The sequence below is a fragment of the Aquarana catesbeiana genome, linkage group LG10, assembly GCF_042186555.1.
Source record: "Aquarana catesbeiana isolate 2022-GZ linkage group LG10, ASM4218655v1, whole genome shotgun sequence".
In the NCBI taxonomy this organism is placed as follows: Eukaryota; Metazoa; Chordata; class Amphibia; order Anura; family Ranidae; genus Aquarana; species Aquarana catesbeiana.
In genome coordinates this window covers 126637461-126660255 of record NC_133333.1, presented here as the reverse complement: position 1 = coordinate 126660255, position 22795 = coordinate 126637461, and positions in this window count along the sequence as shown.

The window sequence follows — 22795 nt, the reverse complement described above, 5'->3', positions numbered from 1 at the left end:
GCCATCCCTGGCGGAGAAAGGAATGGAGTCATTGCCAGAATACAGATCTGGGTGCTACCCAGCGGAGTCACCACGGGCAATTCAGAGTGAGCTTACTTCTGATCAGAGGAACCATCGCTGGGTCAGGTGAGAGGGCCAATCGGCCATTATCTACTAATGTCCATAGGAACTGCAGTCTCTGACCATCTCCTGTATTATATCTGCAGTCTCTGACCTTCTCTTGTATCATGTCTGCAGTCTCTGACCATCTCCTGTATCATGTCTGCAGTCTCTGATCATCTCCTGTACTATGTCTGCAGTCTCTGATCATCTCCTGTACTATGTCTGCAGTCTCTGATCATCTCCTGTACTATGTCTGCAGTCTCTGACCATCTCCTGTATTATATCTGCAGTCTCTGACCTTCTCTTGTACCATGTCTGCAGTCTCTGACCTTCTCTTGTATCATATCTGCAGTCTCTGATCATCTCCTGTACTATGTCTGCAGTCTCTGACCATCTCCTGTACTATGTCTGCAGTCTCTGACTGTCTCTTGTATCATGTCTACAGTCTCTGACCATGTCCTCTACTATGTCTGCAGTCTCTGATCATCTCCTGTACCATGTCTGCAGTCTCTGATCATCTCCTGTACTATGTCTACAGTCTCTGATCATCTCCTGTACCATGTCTGCAGTCTCTGATCATCTCCTGTACTATGTCTGCAGTCTCTGATCATCTCCTGTACCATGTCTACAGTCTCTGATCATCTCCTGTACCATGTCTGCAGTCTCTGATCATCTCCTGTACCATGTCTGCAGTCTCTGATCATCTCCTGTACTATGTCTACAGTCTCTGATCATCTCCTATACCATGTCTGCAGTCTCTGACCATCTCCTGTACTATGTCTGCAGTCTCTGATCATCTCCTGTACCATGTCTGCAGTCTCTGATCATCTCCTGTACTATGTCTGCAGTCTCTGACCATCTCCTGTACTATGTCTGCAGTCTCTGATCATCTCCTGTACCATGTGTGCAGTCTCTGATCATCTCCTGTACTATGTCTGCAGTCTCTGATCATCTCCTGTACCATGTCTGCAGTCTCTGATCATCTCCTGTACCACGTCTGCAGTCTCTGATCATCTCCTGTACTATGTCTGCAGTCTCTGACCATCTCCTGTACTATGTCTGCAGTCTCTGATCATCTCCTGTACCATGTGTGCAGTCTCTGATCGTCTCCTGTACTATGTCTGCAGTCTCTGATCATCTCCTGTACCATGTCTGCAGTCTCTGATCGTCTCCTGTACTATGTCTGCAGTCTCTGATCATCTCCTGTACCATGTCTGCAGTCTCTGATCGTCTCCTGTACTATGTCTGCAGTCTCTGATCATCTCCTGTACCATGTCTGCAGTCTCTGATCGTCTCCTGTACTATGTCTACAGTCTCTGATCATCTCCTGTACCACGTCTGCAGTCTCTGATCATCTCCTGTACCACGTCTGCAGTCTCTGATCATCTCCTGTATTATGTCTGCAGTCTCTGATCATCTCCTATACCATGTCTGCAGTCTCTGATCATCTCCTGTACCATGTCTGCAGTCTCTGATCATCTCCTGTATCATGTCTGCAGTCTCTGATCATCTCCTGTACCATGTCTGCAGTCTCTGATCATTTCCTGTACCATGTCTGCAGTCTCTGATCATCTCCTGTACTATGTCTGCAGTCTCTGACCATCTCCTGTACTATGTCTGCAGTCTCTGATCATCTCCTGTACTATGTTTGCAGTCTCTGACCATCTCCTGTACTATGTCTGCAGTCTCTGATCATCTCCTGTACCATGTCTGCAGTCTCTGATCGTCTCCTGTACTATGTCTGCAGTCTCTGATCATCTCCTGTACCATGTCTGCAGTCTCTGATCGTCTCCTGTACTATGTCTGCAGTCTCTGATCATCTCCTGTACCATGTCTGCAGTCTCTGATCGTCTCCTGTACTATGTCTGCAGTCTCTGATCATCTCCTGTACCATGTCTGCAGTCTCTGATCGTCTCCTGTACTATGTCTACAGTCTCTGATCATCTCCTGTACCACGTCTGCAGTCTCTGATCATCTCCTTTATTATGTCTGCAGTCTCTGATCATCTCCTGTATTATGTCTGCAGTCTCTGATCATCTCCTGTACCATGTCTGCAGTCTCTGATCATCTCCTGTACCATGTCTGCAGTCTGATCATCTCCTGTACCATGTCTGCAGTCTCTGATCATCTCCTGTACCATGTCTGCAGTCTCTGATCATCTCCTTTACTATGTCTGCAGTCTCTGATCATCTCCTGTACTATGTCTGCAGTCTCTGACCATCTCCTGTACTATGTCTGCATTCTCTGATCATCTCCTGTACTATGTCTGCAGTCTCTGTCCAGCTCTTGTACCATGTCTGCAGTCTCTGACCATCTCCTGTATTATATCTGCAGTCTCTGACCTTCTCTTGTACCATGTCTGCAGTCTCTGACCTTCTCTTGTATCATATCTGCAGTCTCTGATCATCTCCTGTACCATGTCTGCAGTCTCTGACCATCTCCTGTACTATGTCTGCAGTCTCTGACTGTCTCTTGTATCATGTCTACAGTCTCTGACCATGTCCTCTACTATGTCTGCAGTCTCTGATCATCTCCTGTACCATGTCTGCAGTCTCTGATCATCTCCTGTACTATGTCTACAGTCTCTGATCATCTCCTGTACCATGTCTGCAGTCTCTGATCATCTCCTGTACTATGTCTGCAGTCTCTGATCATCTCCTGTACCATGTCTACAGTCTCTGATCATCTCCTGTACCATGTCTGCAGTCTCTGATCATCTCCTGTACCATGTCTGCAGTCTCTGATCATCTCCTGTACTATGTCTACAGTCTCTGATCATCTCCTATACCATGTCTGCAGTCTCTGACCATCTCCTGTACTATGTCTGCAGTCTCTGATCATCTCCTGTACCATGTCTGCAGTCTCTGATCATCTCCTGTACTATGTCTGCAGTCTCTGACCATCTCCTGTACTATGTCTGCAGTCTCTGATCATCTCCTGTACCATGTGTGCAGTCTCTGATCGTCTCCTGTACTATGTCTGCAGTCTCTGATCATCTCCTGTACCATGTCTGCAGTCTCTGATCGTCTCCTGTACTATGTCTGCAGTCTCTGATCATCTCCTGTACCATGTCTGCAGTCTCTGATCGTCTCCTGTACTATGTCTGCAGTCTCTGATCATCTCCTGTACCATGTCTGCAGTCTCTGATCGTCTCCTGTACTATGTCTACAGTCTCTGATCATCTCCTGTACCACGTCTGCAGTCTCTGATCATCTCCTTTATTATGTCTGCAGTCTCTGTTCATCTCCTGTATTATGTCTGCAGTCTCTGATCATCTCCTATACCATGTCTGCAGTCTCTGATCATCTCCTGTACCATGTCTGCAGTCTCTGATCATCTCCTGTATCATGTCTGCAGTCTCTGATCATCTCCTGTACCATGTCTGCAGTCTCTGATCATTTCCTGTACCATGTCTGCAGTCTCTGATCATCTCCTGTACTATGTCTGCAGTCTCTGACCATCTCCTGTACTATGTCTGCAGTCTCTGATCATCTCCTTTACTATGTCTGCAGTCTCTGACCATCTCCTGTACTATGTCTGCAGTCTCTGATCATCTCCTGTACCATGTCTGCAGTCTCTGATCGTCTCCTGTACTATGTCTGCAGTCTCTGATCATCTCCTGTACCATGTCTGCAGTCTCTGATCGTCTCCTGTACTATGTCTGCAGTCTCTGATCATCTCCTGTACCATGTCTGCAGTCTCTGATCGTCTCCTGTACTATGTCTGCAGTCTCTGATCATCTCCTGTACCATGTCTGCAGTCTCTGATCGTCTCCTGTACTATGTCTACAGTCTCTGATCATCTCCTGTACCACGTCTGCAGTCTCTGATCATCTCCTTTATTATGTCTGCAGTCTCTGATCATCTCCTGTATTATGTCTGCAGTCTCTGATCATCTCCTGTACCATGTCTGCAGTCTCTGATCATCTCCTGTACCATGTCTGCAGTCTCTGACCATCTCCTGTACTATGTCTGCAGTCTCTGATCATCTCCTGTACTATGTCTGCAGTCTCTGACCATCTCCTGTACTATGTCTGCATTCTCTGAGCATCTCCTGTACTATGTCTGCAGTCTCTGTCCAGCTCTTGTACCATGTCTGCAGTCTCTGTCCAGCTCTTGTATCATGTCTGCAGTCTTTGACCGTATCCTGTATTATGTCTGGGGACTCTTTCTAACAGAAGCCCTCTCTGTGTGCATCAGAGAGGTTCCCCTCCAGGTCTCATTAGTGTTCTCTCTTCCTGTATTTTCTTTATTGTTAAGGGATCATGGGAGGATTTCAGGGTAACAAAGACTTCTTAGGGGAGCAGCTCTGTATTTGAGTCGTTGCCACAGAATCATTTGTAAAGGGGTGGAGTTGGTAAGATGACCACGCCCATGTGGGGGCGCCAGAAATATTTCTGCACCCAGGCGCCGGTGACCCTAGGATCGGCCCTGGAAGCCTCTGATCCTTTAAATGTTTCTACTACAAAGCCAAGTCCATAGTTAGCTTGTGCAAGGACTTCTGATTCAGCTTTACAGAATGGGGTTTACTGTTCTCAAACTGTACATATTTCTCTTTTTGGAGTATCCCGCTTAATTCCCTCAACCCTATCCAGGTTCTCCAAAAATTAAAAAAACAAAAAGAACACCCTAGACTGGTTATTGAGGCAAAGAGTGAAAATAAACATGTGCCTAGCTGTGGGGCGATCCACTGGGAAAAGAACCTGGGCCATTTCCAGGCTCTTCTTCGGAGGTATTGCTACACATAATACAGTCATAATAAATAATTCAAATTAAAAGTTAAAATGAAAATATAAGGAGGAAGAGGATGACCTTATTGGCAATAGTGTTTTTGACACAGAACACAGAAATGGTGTTTTATATGTATTAAGGGCATGTTTATTTAGAGTAAAAAAGTCTTCTAGTCCAACCTCCCAAACTGGACATCCCCCCCACCAGGTTGCTTAGCACTGTATGACACAGTCTCCTTCTCAATCTCATTGGGACCAGAATCTACTTTAGAGCTGGTCCTGGCTGTACAGTGAGCCCTAACAGATTTTAATGGTGGCAGTCTTGGAATATGGCCCCATTAGGGTCTATAATGGTATACTATGCAGGCACAGCCAATGCTGAAGAAAAATGCCTGGATGGGATATGTCTTAGCACCAGTACTACTAATTTCTCAAACTTCTGCATCTGAACTGACAAGAGGCAAAAGGCAGCTGCAGTTTCATAAGTGGCAAAGCTACTCACTTGAGGAGCAGCCCCACTTCCAAATAAATTTGTTAATTTTAGAAATATATCACCACAGATCACTGCCCTCCCCTTTGGATTATCTCTCTCAGTTCGTCTATACATATGGATATTTTTTTTTCAGACACAGCAAAGTTTGGTTTACTTAGCAAGTATCAGTTTCCTTGTGGGAACATCTCTCAAACATACCATTGTTAAATCAAGTAGTGTGTGTGCCCAAGACTGGCTTTGCTGTCCTTTAAGCATAGTTGCCAACATTGTAAAAAAAAAATGTGGGACACTTTTGTGTCTGTGGGCGGAGCCGTCCAATAATTAGGGGGCGGGGCATTCGTCTGTAGGTGTGGCTTAGCAAAAATATACAAGTGCGGCGCGCGAAAGATGGGCGTGGTTTACGTGACATAGTGGACGTAGCTTAAATGGGCGTGGCTCAAGAGGGTGTGGTTAGAGTCTGAGATGAATGAGGGATGGAGAGGGAGAGAGGGGGAGAGGGGGAGAGGGATTAGAGGGGGAGAGGGGGAGAGGGAAATGATGGGACAGCAGCCCCAGATCCTACACAACAATAAAAATATGTGTATTCTAGAAAGTTTAACAATCAGCAGATAAAGATACTCCAAACACCTGGTGTTAGCACTTCAACCATCCCGGCACCATGGTTGTTATGGTGTCAGGATGATTGAAGTGCATTATTTCTATTATTACATTGTAATATAAAATGAAGTCATTCAACTCACCATAATGCAGAATCAGTGGGATCCCTGAGCGTGTCACTAGCCACGTCGCCTGCCATCCGTCCTTGCGTCAGATGTCCCAGCAGAGTCCGTCCTTGCATCAGGGGCCTCCAGCGGAGCCCCCCCTTACATCAGATGTCCCCAGCCGAGCCCCCCCTCACACCAGGAGTCCCTGGCGGAGCCCCCCTCACACCAGGAGTCCCCGGCGGAGCCCCCCTCACACCAGGAGTCCCCGGCAGAGCCCCCCTCACACCAGGAGTCCCTGGCGGAGCCCCCCCTCACACCAGGAGTCCCCTGCAGAGCCCCCCTCACACCAGGAGTCCCCGGCGGAGCCCCCCTCACACCAGGAGTCCCCGGCGGAGCCCCCCTCACACCAGGAGTCCCCGGCAGAGCCCCCCTCACACCAGGAGTCCCCGGCGGAGCCCCCCTCACACCAGGAGTCCCCGGCAGAGCCCCCCTCACACCAGGAGTCCTTGGTGGAGCCCCCCTCACACCAGGAGTCCCCTGCAGAGCCCCCCCTCACACCAGGAGTCCCCGGCGGAGCCCCCCCTTACACCAGGAGTCCCCGGCGGAGCCCCCTCTCACACCAGGAGTCCCCGGCGGAGCCCCCCCTCACATCAGGAGTCCCCGGTTGGAGCTCCCCCTCACACCAGGAATCTCCGGCGGAGCTCCCCCTCACACCAGGAGTCCCCGGCGGAGCTCCCTCTTACACCAGGGGTCCCCGGCGGAGCCCCCTCTCACACCAGGAGTCCCCGGCGGAGCCCCCTCTCACACCAGGAGTCCCCGGCGGAGCCCCCTCATATCAGGAGTCCCCGGGGGAGCCCCCCTCACACCAGGAGTCCCGGCGGAGCTCCCCCTCACATCAGGAGTCCCCGGTGGAGCTCCCCCTTACACCAGGAGTCCCCGGCGGAGCCCCCTCTCACACCAGGAGTCCCCGGCGGAGCCCCCCCTCACATCAGGAGTCCCCGGCCGGAGCTCCCCCTCACACCAGGAGTCCCCAGCGGAGCCCCCCCTCACATCAGGTGTCCCAAACGGAGCTCCCCCTCACATCAGGAGTCCCCGGCGGAGCCCCCCTCACATCAGGTGTCCCCAGCGGAGCTCCCCCTCACATCATGTGTCCCCAGCGGAGCTCCCCCTCACATCAGGTGTCCCCAGTGGAGCCCCCCTCACATTAGGTGTCCCCAGGGGAGCCCCCCCTCACATCAGGTGTCCCCAGTGGAGCCCCCCCTCACATTAGGTGTCCCCAGTGGAGCCCCCCCTCACATCAGGTGTCCCCAGTGCCCCCCCTCACATCAGGAGTCCCCGGGGGAGCTCCCCCTCACATCAGGTGTCCCCGGCGGAGCCCCCCTCACATCAGGTGTCCCAAACGGAGCTCCCCCTCACATCAGGAGTCCCCGGCGGAGCCCCCCCTTACATCAGGTGTCCCCGGCGGAGCTCCCCCTCACATCAGGTGTCCCCAGCGGAGCTCCCCCTCACATCAGGTGTCCCCAGTGGAGCCCCCCTCACATTAGGTGTCCCCAGTGGAGCCCCCCTCACATCAGGTGTCCCCAGTGGAGCCCCCCCTCACATTAGGTGTCCCCAGTGGAGCCCCCCCTCACATCAGGTGTCCCCAGTGCCCCCCCCTCACATCAGGTGTCCCCAGTGCCCCCCCCCACATCAGGTGTCCCCAGTGCTCCCCCTCACATCAGGTGTCCCCAGTGCCCCCCCTCACATCAGGTGTCTCCAGTGCCCCCCCCCTCACATCAGGTGTCCCCAGTGCCCCCCTCACATCAGGTGTCCCCAGTGCCCCCCTCACATCAGTTGTCCAACAGCGGTGCGTGCGCCCCCCCACCTCAGAGGTGTCCTAGTAGTGTGTCCGCAGCATCATGACTAGAACCCCCGCCCCTTTCCATATCAGACTGGCAGCGGGGTGGGGGGGTAGGCGGGGCGAGGCGGAGCGGGGCGGGGGGTAGGCGGGGCGAGGCGGAGCGGGGCGGAGGGTGGTGGCGACGCAGAAGCTCCGTCTAGCCCCCCCCAGCTGTCTTCCTGAACTTCAATAAAATGGCGGCCAGGGGAGACAATGTCTCCGCCGGCCGCTGACCTCTAGCGGCGGCGGCGGCGGCAGTTTCGAAAATCGAGAACCAGATTTTTCGGGACATTTCCCGGGACACCACAAATTCGGGAATGGAGTCCAAGTCCCGGGAATGTCCCGGGAAATCCGGGACAGTTGGCAACTATGCTTTAAGGGTCAATTCACACCCTCAAAACGACAAATTGCAGATCAGCCAGAGCCATTTACCGCTCTGGCCTCTGTGATGCTGGCTGGCTAGGGGGCAGTGTGGTGCATAATTCAGTGCACCTCACAGCTTCCCCTTTTTTGTGTGCTTGAGCTATACAAAATGTACACTTCATACACTGCAGTGTTGAGTCAAATAATGCACTGCGCTGACATTGCAGTGCAATTCGGACCGGTATGCTGCAATAAAATGCAGCATGTATGCATTTTATCGCAGCGCGCTGCAGCACATCACTAGGCTGTGTTGTAGTGTGAATGGAACACATAGGAAACAATTGTTTCCTGTGTGTCCCTGCGGTGACAGACATTTTACACTGCAGTAAACCGTCTGTCATCGCACATAGTGTGAATTGGCTCTAATACAATGAGAAAATATATACAATGTGTTAATTAGGATGTGGGCAGTGTAAACTATTGTAACAAAGTGTTGCCTAATGCAGCTCAACCTCCTCAACACTAACAATACTTAACAACTAGAGCAAATCCCTGACTTCTGGACTGACTTCTGGAAAAAATAGTTAATTGAAAAAAAAAAAAAGAAAAAAATAGAAGACTGTGGTGTGTATATATCGGAATACTTCACTATTGTCTTTTTGCAGATAATAACATTATGATAATACTGGATAAAATGATACAAAAAGCAGGAGACATGGTCAATTTATACAGAAAAGAAGAGCATATTAAAACATTTTAAACTTAAACATATAAATAGACCATGAAAAGCCCATTGACTATAGCATGACAAAGGAGAGTGCCTTCCGCGCATGCTCACAAACGCGTCGCTTTGCGGCAGTACAGCCAATACCTTGAACTCTGCACCCCAGCCCCCTTGTGACTGTCTGGCCGCGCTCCAAGCCTCGCTGTGGATCTCGCCGTATCCCGAAAGTGCACTGTGGATCGATACCCCGACAGCAGAGAGGAACAGAGCTGAAATTCCATTTAAGCTGCAGAGATCATATATGGTCTGAACTGGACTACCTTGTGCCTGACAATGTTTTTTTTACATGTGAGCGATTTAATGCTATCTGTTATTAAATGCAAAACAGTTTTACTAAGAGGCGCCTGTAGCTGTGTTTTTCTCTTTTACATATCTGGAGTGGCTTCAACTCCCCCCACAAGGCTGCCCTACTGTACAGACTGTTCATCTTCACACAGAGCAGTAATTGCTCAAAGGACTCTCTTATGAACTTGCAATACTTAATCCCATACTTTGACCTGCACCGCTATCCATTGTTGTTTTCCTATTTATTATATTGCAGCTTACCAATTCTTAGATGTGATGGCTGCTTTAGTTTTCTTTTTTAGCTATATGTTGTCTATTTTCACTGGGTGATCTGGCCAGTGAGTCTGCTGTTTTTCAAAAGAACAAGCTTTCTTCCACATGTATCAGTTTACAAGGATGAGACAAACCATTTACCACTGACGGGGGTGCTTACAATGATCAGCTTTTGTTTACTTATGTAAAACCTTCATCCCTAAAAGGAGAAAGAAACAGTTGCTGTAACTGCTAATAGAATGTGAGTGCAGCTTTGATTGTTAGTGTATCTAAATCAGCTAGCACATCTAATACTAAAGTCACATGTTGTGCTAATTCCAATACATCAGATAAAAATAAAAATGTGACTTAACTGAGATAACCTAGTAAAACAAAATTGATCTTACAGAAATGCGTGTATTAAAGTGCAAACGTGAAAAAAAAAAGTTTCCAAAATAGAAAGGTAAAGAAATTGTGACCACATCCACCAACGTAAGAGCTTCAAAGTACAGGTATCCTAAAGATAGCTGAAAAAAGCTCCCACCAGAGAACACAATGCAGGCTTAGCAGATAGCCATGACCTTCTAACTAAAGAAAGGTCAAGGTGCACATCAACATAAAGATTCCATGACAGTCTCCTCTTGCATAATCCTCAAAATCTTAATTAAACTCCGATCACCATCAACACTACCAGAACCTGAATTTCCTTTTTTACCCTCTTTACAAGTAAAACAGGCGCAGTGCAGTGCAACCTCTATAGAGTATACCTTGATAGTCCAGGGGGGTCGGAAACTATATATGATGATTATATATATATAGAGACTGGTCTGTCAGGGCTGCCACCGATGGGACCAGAAGCAAGGTCCAAACAGGCCTCAACCTGATGCTTGACAAAGGAGTGCTGCTATGCCGACCATCCATAGCCTGTATACTCGGAAACGCGTCGCACATTGGTGACGTCACAGGTCCATGCCACGCTTTGCTGTGCATGCCAAGCCTCTTTCTGGTTCCCTCTCCACGGCCGTGCTACCAGAGGAGACTGACAACATCACGGTAATGTTTGTGACAGGACCTCCTTCCCCTTCCACTGGAACCCACACATGCCTGGATGCTCCTACATACCATCACATCTCAGTTCTGCGTGCCAAGGAGAAGAACCGCTGTGCCCCACCACCTCACATCATCCTATGTGGATTTGCCAGCCGTTTGTGGACATGCTGAAGCTTGCAGTCCCTCTCCTCTCATCCAGAGACATGCCTGAATGCAGATATGCTATCTTCCATGCAGGCCCGGATTTACTCCCTTTGCCGCCCCAAGGCCGGGTCCTTCAATGCCGCCCCCCCCCACCCCCACACACACACACCACCATTCTCGTCCTTTATCGATGACTGCTACAATAGATCAATTAAAAACATATTTCCACACACGAGAACACTGAAAATTACTGGCTTTAATTGTACAGACTGAAAATACTCTGTAATGGCGAAAATGCCCCTCACCTAAACACACCTCACACCTAAACATATCTCATGAAATTACACTGTTAAATGTTTTATGCAGAATTAAGTTCCAAAAATAAATATCAACAACAACTTTAACAATATCAACATAAAGCATATCAGTACCCATCAGGGCAGCCTCATCAGTGCCCATCAGTACAGCCTCATCAGGGGCCACCAGTGCAGCCTATCAGTGCCCATCAGTGAAGCTTATCACTGCAGCATATCAGTGCAGCCCTATCAGTGCAGCTTAAGATTTCCGCCTCATCTGTGCCTAACAGTGCAGCCTTATCAATGCCCATCAGTGCAGTCTGATCCGGGGCTACCAGTGCAGCCTATCAGTTGCCATCAGTGCGTCCTCATCAGCCTCATCAGTGCTGCCTTATCAGTGCATCGTAAGAGTGCTGCCTCATCTCTCCCCAACAGTGCAGCCTTATCAGTGCCCATCAGTACAGTCCCATCAGTGCTGCCTTTATCAGTGCCCATCAGTGCCGCCTACCAGTGCCCATCAGTGCAGCCTACCAGTGCTCATCAGTGCAGCCTACCAGTTCCCATCAGTGCAGCCTACCAGTGCCCATCAGTGCCGCCTATCAATGCTCATCAGTGCAGCCTACCAGTGCCCATCAGTGCAGCCTACCAGTGCCCATCAGTGCAGCCTACCAGTGCCCATCAGTGCAGCCTACCAGTGCCCATCAGTGCCGCCTATCAGTGCTCATCAGTGCAGCCTACCAGTGCCCATCAGTGCCGCCTATCAGTGCTCATCAGTGCAGCCTACCAGTCCCGAATATTAGTGCCTATCAGTGCAGCCTACCAGTGCCCATCAGTGCTGCCTATCAGTGCTCATCAGTGCAGCCTACCAGTGCCGCATATTAGTGCCCATCAGTGCCGCCTATCAGTGCTCATCAGTGCCGCCTATTAGTGCCCATCAGTGCCGCCTACCAATGTCCATCAGTGCAGCCTACCAGTGCCGCCTATCAGTGCTCATTAGTGCAGCCCATCAGTGCAGCCTACCAGTACCCATCAGTGCAGCTCACCAGTGTCGCCTATCAGTGCCGCCTATCAGTGTTCACCAGTGCAGCCTACCAGTGTCCATCAGTGCTGCCTACCAGTGCCGCCTATCAGTGCTCATTAGTGCAGCCCATCAGTGCAGCCTACCAGTGCCGCCTATCAGTGCTCATTAGTGCAGCCCATCAGTGCAGCCTACCAGTACCCATCAGTGCAGCTCACCAGTGCCGCCTATCAGTGCCGCCTATCAGTGTTCACCAGTGCAGCCTACCAGTGCCCATCAGTGCCGCCTATCAGTGCATATCAGTGCAGCCTACCAATGCCGCCTATCAGTGCTGCCTAGGAGTACCGCCTCATCAGTGGCAATCAGTGCAGCCTTGTCGGTTTAAAAATATCACAGCTCTTACTATTGTATATTAATTGTGTTTTGATTATAGCATGGAGCACTTTGCAGTGCATGATTTTTCACTGAATGTGGATTGTTTAATGGGTTTGCATTGATTTCAGCATGGAGCACTGTGCATATGCTGGAATCTATGCAAAATTATTAGACAGTCCACATTCAGTGAAAAATCATGCACTGCAAAGTGCTCCATGCATGCTGGAACCTATGCAAACCTTTTAAACAGTCCACATTCAGTGAAAGTTTATGTACTGCAAAGTTTGCAGTACATGAACTTTCACTGAATGTGGACTGTTTAATGAGTTTGAGCATGCATGGAGCACTTTATTGCAATATGCTCTGAAAATTTGCATTCAATCCATGCTGAGCAGTGAGCACTGTCACTTACAAAAATAAATGCAACTTACCTGCTGTCCTGGCCACCACTTGCGGGGGTTCCCATCCTCCTCCTCTCTCTTTTCCTCCTACAGTGACGGAGAGACCCCACCCCCCGGGACAAGGAGAACATGCATAGGGATGTGCCGCGCGGAGGAGGATAGGTGGAGCATTAGGCTCCGCCTCTGTCACTGGAATGACATGCACCCAGTCTGGCCAGTCACCGCCGGGCGTTTAATGGGGGCGTCATTTGCTCCCTCCCCCTGGCCAAGTCCGCCCCGTACTTAGATTAGCAAGTGCACGCTATCGGGAGGGGGTTTTCATGAGGTGGAGGGGGCGGCTTTCATGCGGCGGGGGGGCCGTCCCTGCACCACTGCCGCCCCGAGGCCTGGCCTCGGTGGCCTTGTCGGGAATCCGGCCCTGCTTCCATGTGAGTGGATATTATTTTTTCTCATAAATGTTTATTGATACATACTCAGAGGCGCCCCATTTTCCTTGTCTTTTTTGACCCTCCATCACTATGACTCTCATGGGGAATAGAAGTAAAAAGCCCAACATAGTGTAAAACCATTAAAGTGCAGCTCCACCCAAAAGGGAAAGTTCTGCTTTAAGCACTCCTCCCCACTCTCCCCTGCCACATTTGGCATGTGATTATTATTTTTATTTTTTTTTATTTGAGGGGGTGCGCGTACCTGATTTTGACAGGTACCCGCTCCCATTTCTGCTCGGATCACCTAGGCCAGTGATGGTGAACCTTGGCACACCAGATGTTTTGGAACTACATTTTCCATGATGCTCAAACTACTCTGCAGAGTGCATGAGCATCATGGGAAATGTAGTTACAAAACATCTGGGGTGCCAAGGTTCACCATCACGGACCTAGGCGATCCGAGCTGAAGTTATCTTCTCCCCCTACCTCCCTGCAGTCTTCTAGACTGCCTGACCATTCAGCATGGGCAGTGCACACCCGGCTGTGAAGCTGCAAGCTGTCACAGCCAGGTGTTCACAGTTGAAATGCCGGCGCCATGGAGAGGAGAGGGAGAGAAGCGATGGTTCGGGTGACCACATTACTAGACTGTGGGACAGGTGAGTGTGTGTTTAGTAAAAGTCAGCAGCTACACTTTTTGTAGCTGCTGACTTTTAATAAACACAAAAACGACTGGAGCTCCACTTTAAGACAATCTTTATTTTAAAATAGTAATGTGCTCACAATAATAATGTCGCAGTTGCTCTTTAAAAACATAAATTCTGGCAGGTAAGAAAATCGATTCCCACGGACTACCGGTTACGTGAAGACTTCACAGCAGGCTCCGTCCTACGCATTTTGTCACACCTGACATCTTCCGGGACACTTACATATTCTATAAGTAATACATGCATTTCTGTAAGATCATTTTTGTTTGAATTGGTTATCTCATTTAAGTCACATTTTTATTTTTATCTAATGTATTGGAATCAGAATGTGATTTTGGTGTAATTGAACTGTATAAAATCTCATAGTATGATTACAGCACTTTCCATTTAATACTCAATATTCACCTAAGCACGGTTCATGTCAGTTTACATCTAACACTGTTATCCCCTCCCCAGTTGGACAATGCTGCTGTCTGCTGTGCCCCCTCTGCTAATTCATCCAGAGTGGGGGCACGCTAATACAGGAGGTGTGTTACTGGCCAGATAACCAGATGAAAACAAAGGGAAAAAGCCTAAAAAAGAAAATGAATGCAGCCACCACATCTATGATTGGCAAACTGCAATATATTACATTTTTTGTTTTGCATTTAATACAGCTTTAAATGTATTTCCACTTTTGCATAAAATTGGAATAACACTGATTTATATTTGTTACATATTCACATAATGTCTTAATGTCTTAAAAAAAGATTGAAAACATTTAAGCTTACGTTTTTTAGAGGTTTTAGAATTTTTACTATTTTTGGTTGTTTTATGAGGGGGCTGGGCAGCTCTGTTTGCCATAATTAATCTTTTCTGTACTGTGCAGGCTGATCTTAATTATCGGTTGTAAATTAGGTTTTAACATCGACTGTCCCAACAAATGGTAAATGATTACAAACTTCTGTTTGGACATGCTGGAAAACTTTTGTTGACCAGTGTATTCTGACAGTGGAGAATTCTGCTGTCAGAATACAATGTCCCAGAAGGGGGAATTCTTCCATTCACTTTGCTTGTGTGGGTGGAGGAATCTGTTGGTGGTGGTTCACATGGTGGAGAAGTGTACTATTGGACCAGAACTTACCCGTATACTGTATATACATTAAAAGGATACACAGACAAGTTTTTCACTTCATTTTTTTTTCATTTTTCACCTTTTATTTATTTTAGGTAGATAACTGGTGTCTGCACTACTCCCTGTTGGCTATGGTGGTTTCCTGTAGCGGAGGAGCCTTCCCCTCCTACCCATCTGCACAGCAGCAGTGCTGATCGTGTCCACCCATCCACTCTTAGAAGCTACACCCGCTGATATCCTCTGAACTATCCCTTCCCTGTGAGAGCAATTTAAATGTTTTTATGTGTTATCCATACGTTTACCTTACTACGCTATGTGACTGCCTGACACCTCTCCCTTTCCTTTGTGTTTTAAAAAATCACTGCTCTGAGCCTAATGGAATTCAAAAACATTTATTTGGGTACATGTTCCTCAGGGCAGTAACTCCCCCCTGTATGCTTTTTTGACAACCCCTTACCTATAAGTCCAAAGAATGGGCAGTTTTGATTTGAAAGAATCAGCTCCTTTTTATTTCAATTGGGTTTGAAATTTGAACCCCACTGAAACTGAACCCAGGGCAGTTCAGCTCTTTGTCAGGGCTGGGCTCAGCCCTTTCTTCTCAGAGCTGGCCGCTCAGCTGTTGGCTAATTGCCAGCTCCCATCTCTCTCCACAATTACTCAGCTGTTGATCATATGCTGCTCATCAGTCCTGCCTACTTAAGCCGTCCAGTCCAGAGGAGCTCTGCCTTCACCTTGGTCAACATCACAACAAACCATCTCCTGCATTCCTGTTTAAAGACTGGCTTTGCTGAAATTCCTTCTGGCTCCAGATCCTGCTTGCTGTTCCTCTACATTGATCCCTGACTTCTGGCTTGGCTGACTATCCATTCCAGTTACTGAACTTTGTCTATGTTTTGACTATGTTTGTTCTTTTTACTTTTGTTATTAAACAAGTGTGATTTAACTGTACTTCTGTCTCGGTTTGATTTCATGGTTTCTGACACTCATTTCTAGTCATTAGTTTTACATATATGCCAGTTCTGATGACAGAGTCAATAATGTGTTTTCTTTCATGAGCTCCCCAGCCTGGTTGTAACAAGTCCACACGCCACATGGTTGTCATGAGCTGTTTTGCTCATATAGCAGAGATTCTGTGCAATGGACATATTCAATTTTAGATATGCATGTAGCCCATGATTGTATGATAGATAAAACATATTCCTCTGATCTTTGACATAATGATTTTTTTTTTTTTTGGTAGATGGTACAGTCATCTGTGTGCCCAGTTCTCTTCCCCTGCTGGGTTCCAAGTTGATATGTCTGCAGATTTACTTTGAGGATTAGTAACATGACAGTTTGTTTATCCTTTACTATGGCTACAAGGATGACAGAGAATTATTCGCATCTAGGTGTTCATTTTCTCAACCTTCAGGCTCAAGATCTGTCAATTCAGATTTTTAAATTGTGACCATTTACCTACTACTGGCCGCTAAATTAAAAGAATACTGTATCATTGTTGTAAGCAACGTTGCTGTTGTTGCTTACTATAAAGACATAATGCACCCTGGGCATAGTGCATCAGATCCCAGCGAAAGTTAATAGAAGTTATGGAATAGAGATGAAAAGTACTATCACCAGCAACAAGAGTAGCAGTAGACGTAATAAGATAGAACTGCTTTTTTCAAAGCTGTTCTGACAGCAGTACCTCATGAATAGGGGCCAAATGCCCAGTATGCATGAGGCAAAAATTGTCACAATAATGATAATTTATGATAAATTGAAGCCAAAATTAGCCATGCAGCTGAGAAGGTTAGATGTCTGGTTGGAGCTAAATAGGATACTGGTACATTGTAACAGCTTTTAAGAGGGCAATTCTATCTCATTACATCTGTCGCTACCCGTGCTGCTGGTGACAGTAATTTCCATCCTTATGCTAAAATTTTTATTTACCTTTCTTCATTCCCTGATATGTTTTAGGGTTCCAAGAGACGCTAAAATACTTATTTTCAATGCTTTTTTCATGATAACCTTCTTACTTAAGAATTCTGATTTTGCAGTGTACATGGCCCAACAGTAAAGCAAATTAATTAATACAAAACACTAGGGCTGCGGAAATTACAATTCATTCCTCGATTAATTGTTAATTTTTTTGATCGATCAAAATGTTTTTGATTGGTAGGCTGCCTGCCCTGGGGCCGATTTGGGCCAAGCTGTGGCTGCAGCGCAGTGCTCCACTCCCTCCTCCTCCACTATATGTCATACACAGTCTGTGGGCATCTCCCGCTGTGTGTCTCAGAGCTGAGTGTGAAAACTTTGGCCGCGCTGTGAGAAAAGTCCCGCCCTCCTCCTAGATCAGCTTGTGTGATAGACGCAGTTTTCTCACAGTGTGGCCAAAGTTTTCACACTCAGCTCCGAGACACACAGCGGGAGATGCCTGCAGACTGTGTAATCCAGGCACAGGCACTGACTACAGTGAGGCGGCGAATATGGGCACGGTGAGACAGTATTATGGGCAAGGTAAGACAACATTATGGGTGACAGTGAGGCTGCGATTATAGGCACGGCGAGGCTGTGATTATGGGTACGGTGAGACAGCATTATGGGCACAGTGAGGCTGCGATTATAGGCACGGTGAGGCTGAGTTTATGACGTGTGATGTCCTAGCTATGCGATTATGAGGCTGCGATTATTGGCACGGTAAGTCTGAGATTATGGGCACGGTGAGACTGCATTATGGGCACAGTAAGGCTGAGATTATGGGCAAGGTGAGGCTGAGTTTATGACGTGTGATGTCCTAGCTATGCCCCGCTATGTCCGGCTTTGGCCGTTGCCATAACAACGGTGCTAAATCAGCTAAAAGTAGTTGGATCTGTATGTGCGTTATAATTAATCGAAATTAGTCGATTAATCGATTTAAAAAAAAAAAACGATTAATCAAACACAAAAATTTTAATCAGTAGTAGCCTTACAAAACACCAATAGTAATGTAACGCTATATTAGATATTTACAACTATCTATAATTTTCCAACATACATAAAACAAATTCAATGGAGCGTAGAAAGTGAAAAGGCAGTATTTGTGTTAACGCTGCATTCTGAAAGCTATATTAGGCTTGAGCTAAATAGGTGATGATGGCTTTGTTGCTGGCAAAATAATTTGTGATGACACTTCATACTAATGAGCCTTTCATTGGTGTGCATCCTATTTAGCCTTTGCAAGGATGTAGTAACTGGTAAATGTACTTATGCCACTGCTTTGTGATGGTCTATTGACTAGCACAAAAGGTAATACATTTTTCAGGAATTTCTGGGTTTATTGCTAAGAAGAGCATATTGCTTGTATTAATAATCTATGATATTACAGTTATCCAGAACTATGCTTGCACATAGTCTTTCCTGTTTTCTTAGTTCTGACTAGTCCAGTGTCAGATAACAAACTGCTACTGGACTTGAACTGCTACTTGCATGGATTGATGACAACTGTTCTAAAACCATTAATTCTAACATTTCAGTATGCTTTTTTTATTTTTATTTTGTCAGTAAAACAACATTAAAACTTTTCTTTACCCAGACATAAAAACGCAATGTAATACATAGATTACATTGCCAGGTACCCAGGTCATAATCCCACATCTTTCGCAGTTTGCACCGTTGCCCAAGGCTACGTCCATCCAAGTTTTATTTTTACATGTTTTACAAGGCTGCAATATAAAACTGTTAAGAAAAAGGAGAGAGTGATAACTATCTTTTATGTAGTGCTGCAAAATCATTGTCCAATCACAGACTGGGGCATGTCTTAGACCAAGGCTTTTTTCCTCATGAACTGTGGTATAGTCTGTATGGAGGACACGGGTAGCCAAGTATACAGTTGAGTTATCCAGGAAAAAAAAAATTATATACAGTATCTATCTATCTATCTATCTATCTATCTATCTATCTATCTATCTATCTATCTATCTATCTATCTATCTATCTATCTATCATATTTTAGCTGATAATTTAGCTGTGCGCCTGGCATTCAAGTTTAACATTAATTAACAATTAATCAGATAATATCCTTAAAGAAAGTGTGGTGTATAATTTAATATGTAAAGTTTAAAAAAAGGCAATTTATTCTTCAAAATCTATATGCAGTGGTAAATATAAATAATCAACTATATGATTAGGGAGCAAAATCTCTAATCCACTCTGAGAATAACAGACAGAAGAGATATACTGTATATACTATTGGAGGTTGAATCTGGTAAATATCATCAGACTCAGAGATCACATTTTTTATTTAGACCCCATTCACACTGGGGCACATGTAACTTGCCCTGCTCTCACGTAATGTGCCCTGCCTCCTTGAAATGTACCCTGCTCCCACGTAATGTACCCTGCTCCCACGTAATGTGCCCTGCCTCCTTGAAATGTGCCCTGCTCCCACGTAATGTGGCTTGCCTCCATGTAAAAGTTTACTTTAAATGTAATAGTAATGCCTTCTATTACCTCCAGTCTATCAGCCTCCACCTTCTCTGGGTTCAGATGCTGATCTTCCATGCACAGTCTTTAAAGTAATTTAAAAAAAAAACAAACATGGTATACTTACCTGCTCTGTGTAATGGTTTTGCACAGAGCAGCCCCGATTCTTCTCTTCTGGGGTCCCCCACTGATGCCTCTGGCTCCTCCTGCCTTTAGAGTGCCCCAACAGCAAGCTGCAAATTATAGTGTAGTGTGCCCCTATAGCAAGGTAAAAAAAACTTCTGCTTTTAGAACCACTCACTTCCTGCCCAGGACTACATGTTCCATGAGGCATTGCTCCTCACACATTCACAATTTCTCAGGCACTTCTTGACATGTATGGATGGTGTACTGAGCTGTTTGTGTGCTGCACTGTATTTCCTGATATGTAAACAAATAATGCCTTCTGTATGCAGGCCAAATAATCGACTGGCCGATTAATCGATTATGAAAATAGTTGACGACTATTTTCATAATCGATTAGTTGTCGATTAATCGATTAGTTGTTTCAGCCCCATTGCTTTACAATGCATTTATTTCACTAAAAACAAATTCTGTCTTCTTTATTTTCAGTAGCGGAACAAACTATTAACACCTCTTAGAGACACCTCTGAAAAAGTTGTCTCTAACCACCCAGGCATGTTAATCCACTGTGCAAAATTCACTTACAATGCAATCATGGATTCCATGTTCCTCATTTAGACCCATTTCCCTATAAAATGCTAATGCTAATTTCCCTATAAAGTGGCAGCACACAAGAACAGGGTAAGGATGTCTCAAAGCAATGCCTAATCAAGGGGTGGGCAACCAGAGAAAGAACAAGCAAAACAACTGAGAACCCCCCCAGAAGAGAAATAAAGAACCTCAAACAGCCGCCTGCAAAACACACAACTTTTTAAAACATAGTAAAAGTGTGATGCTGAAAGCCCAAGAAGCACTAACTGCCCTGCTGGAGTGAATGTCCTCATTCAGATGAAAATCTGATATCACCTTCAGCAAGGAGGAGGGATGCACACAGAGAACCACTTTATACCCTGTGTAAGACCAAATAGGGGGCCTTCTGACAGAGTGACCTTCCAAGAGAGAGTCGCCAAAGGAAAATCCTAACATTCTCAAAGGGTGACTTCTAAAGAACTGAAAGAACTAGGTTCAGGTCCCATAGCAGCAACGGAGATCACACTGGAGGAGCTACTTGCTGAACCCCTCAAAGGAAGGTACAAAAGAGTGCATGGCCAGAGGGCGTTTAAAGAAAATTGCAAGGGCAGAATCCTGGCTCTTATTGGTACTCCGGGAAAGCTTCTGATCAAAGTCCTGTTAGAAAAAGGTCAAAATCTGTGACACAGAAAAGGTATGTGGATGAAAATCCGCAGCCTTGCACCATTAAATGTAAGCATTTCCAAGGTCTATGGAAAATCTTCTGAGAGGTGGATTTATATGCCTTCAACATGGTGTGATTAACAGAGGCTGACAACCCTCTGTCTCAGAACCTGGCTCTAAAGAGCCAGGGGGCGTCCACAACAAGGCACACCACATCAGCGTACCAGATTTGACAAGGCCTATCTGGAGCCACCAGAATGTCCAGAATCCTTTTGGCCTCTATCCTGTGCAACAAAGGAAAAGCTTGAGAGAAAGAAAGACATAAATGAGATGATAATGGCTACACTGTGCCACCAGAGCATCTATTGAACCTGCCAAGGGATCCCTCTTTCTTGCCACAAATCTCAACACCTTCCTATTAAGGCAGGATGCCAGAAAATCCATACATGGGGTGCCTCACAATATCTAGAACTGGAGAAAAATGTCTGGGTGCAGGGACCATTCTCTTTGGTCCAGAATTTTATGGCTGCGGTACTACAGAGACAAATCATTGTAGAGTGGTTGTGTTTGCAGGCGCATCGCTTGCGGTCCGAACAGCGCACTGTCCAGTTGTCCTCTGGTCCCCGCCAATAAAAAAAAAAGGACAGGAGCCAAATCATCTACAAATCATTGTAGAGTGGTTGTGTTTGCTGGCACGCGAACACTCCCTAAACACAGGCAAATTAGCTTCCCAGTTGCAATCAGCTGATTGCAAGCTGGGAAAACTTCCCATAGACTGCTGTATCCAGCGCCTGGACACTCTTAAAGTTTTTTTTGTGAAAAGCTTGGGGAGCCCTATTTTCGGGCCACCACTGTTCCAGACACCTGTTTGGGGTCAGAGCAGACTTCTTGAAGTTCAGAATCCACCCAAACTTCTGTAGAGTATGAATGGCGATGTTCATGTTGTCCTTCAGCGAAAAGTAAGACTGCACCCCAAGGATGATGTCATCCAAATAGTCTACCACAGCAATCCCCTGTTGTAATGCCAGGACTGGTGCCAGCACCTAGGAGAACACCCCTTAACCAAAGGGGGAGCCACAAATTGGTAATATGTGTCCCCTAATATAGAGCTTAGATAGGAACGTGTAAATAGACGCCCTTGATGTTTATGGAAAGCAGGAAATTCCCCCTGATGAAGAGAGGCCACCACAGACTGGAAAGATTCTATCTTGAACTTTTATACCTTAACAAAACAATTGAATACAGTGCCTTGAAAGAGTATTCATACCCCTTGAAATTTTCCATGTTACAACCAAAAACATAAATGTATTTTATTGGGATTTTATGTGGTAGACCAACACAAAGTGGCACATAATTGTGAAGTGGAAGGAAAATGATAAATGGTTTTCAAAATGTTTTACGAATAAATATCTGAAAAGTGTGGCATGCATTGTATTCAGCCCCCCCGAGTCAATATTTTGTAGAACCGCCTTTTGCTGCAATTACAGCTGCAGGTCTCTTTGGGGATGTCTCTACCAGCTTTGCGCATCTAGAGAGTGAAATTTTTGCTGGTTCTTCTTTGCAAAATAGCTCAAGCTCTGTCCAATTGGATGGAGAACATCTGTGAACAGCAATTTTTTAAGTCTTGTCACAGATTCTCAATTGGATTTAAGTCCGGACCTTGACTGGGCCATTCTAACACATGAATATGCTTTGATCTAAACCATTTCATTGTACTTCTGGCTGTGTGTTTAGGGTCGTTGTCCTGCTGGAAGGTGAACCTCCGCCTCAGTCAAGTTTTTTGCAGAGTTTTCTTCTAAGATTGCCCTGTATTTGGCCTCATACATCATCCCATCAACTCTGACAAGCTTCCCTGTCCCTGCTGAAAAATAGCATTCC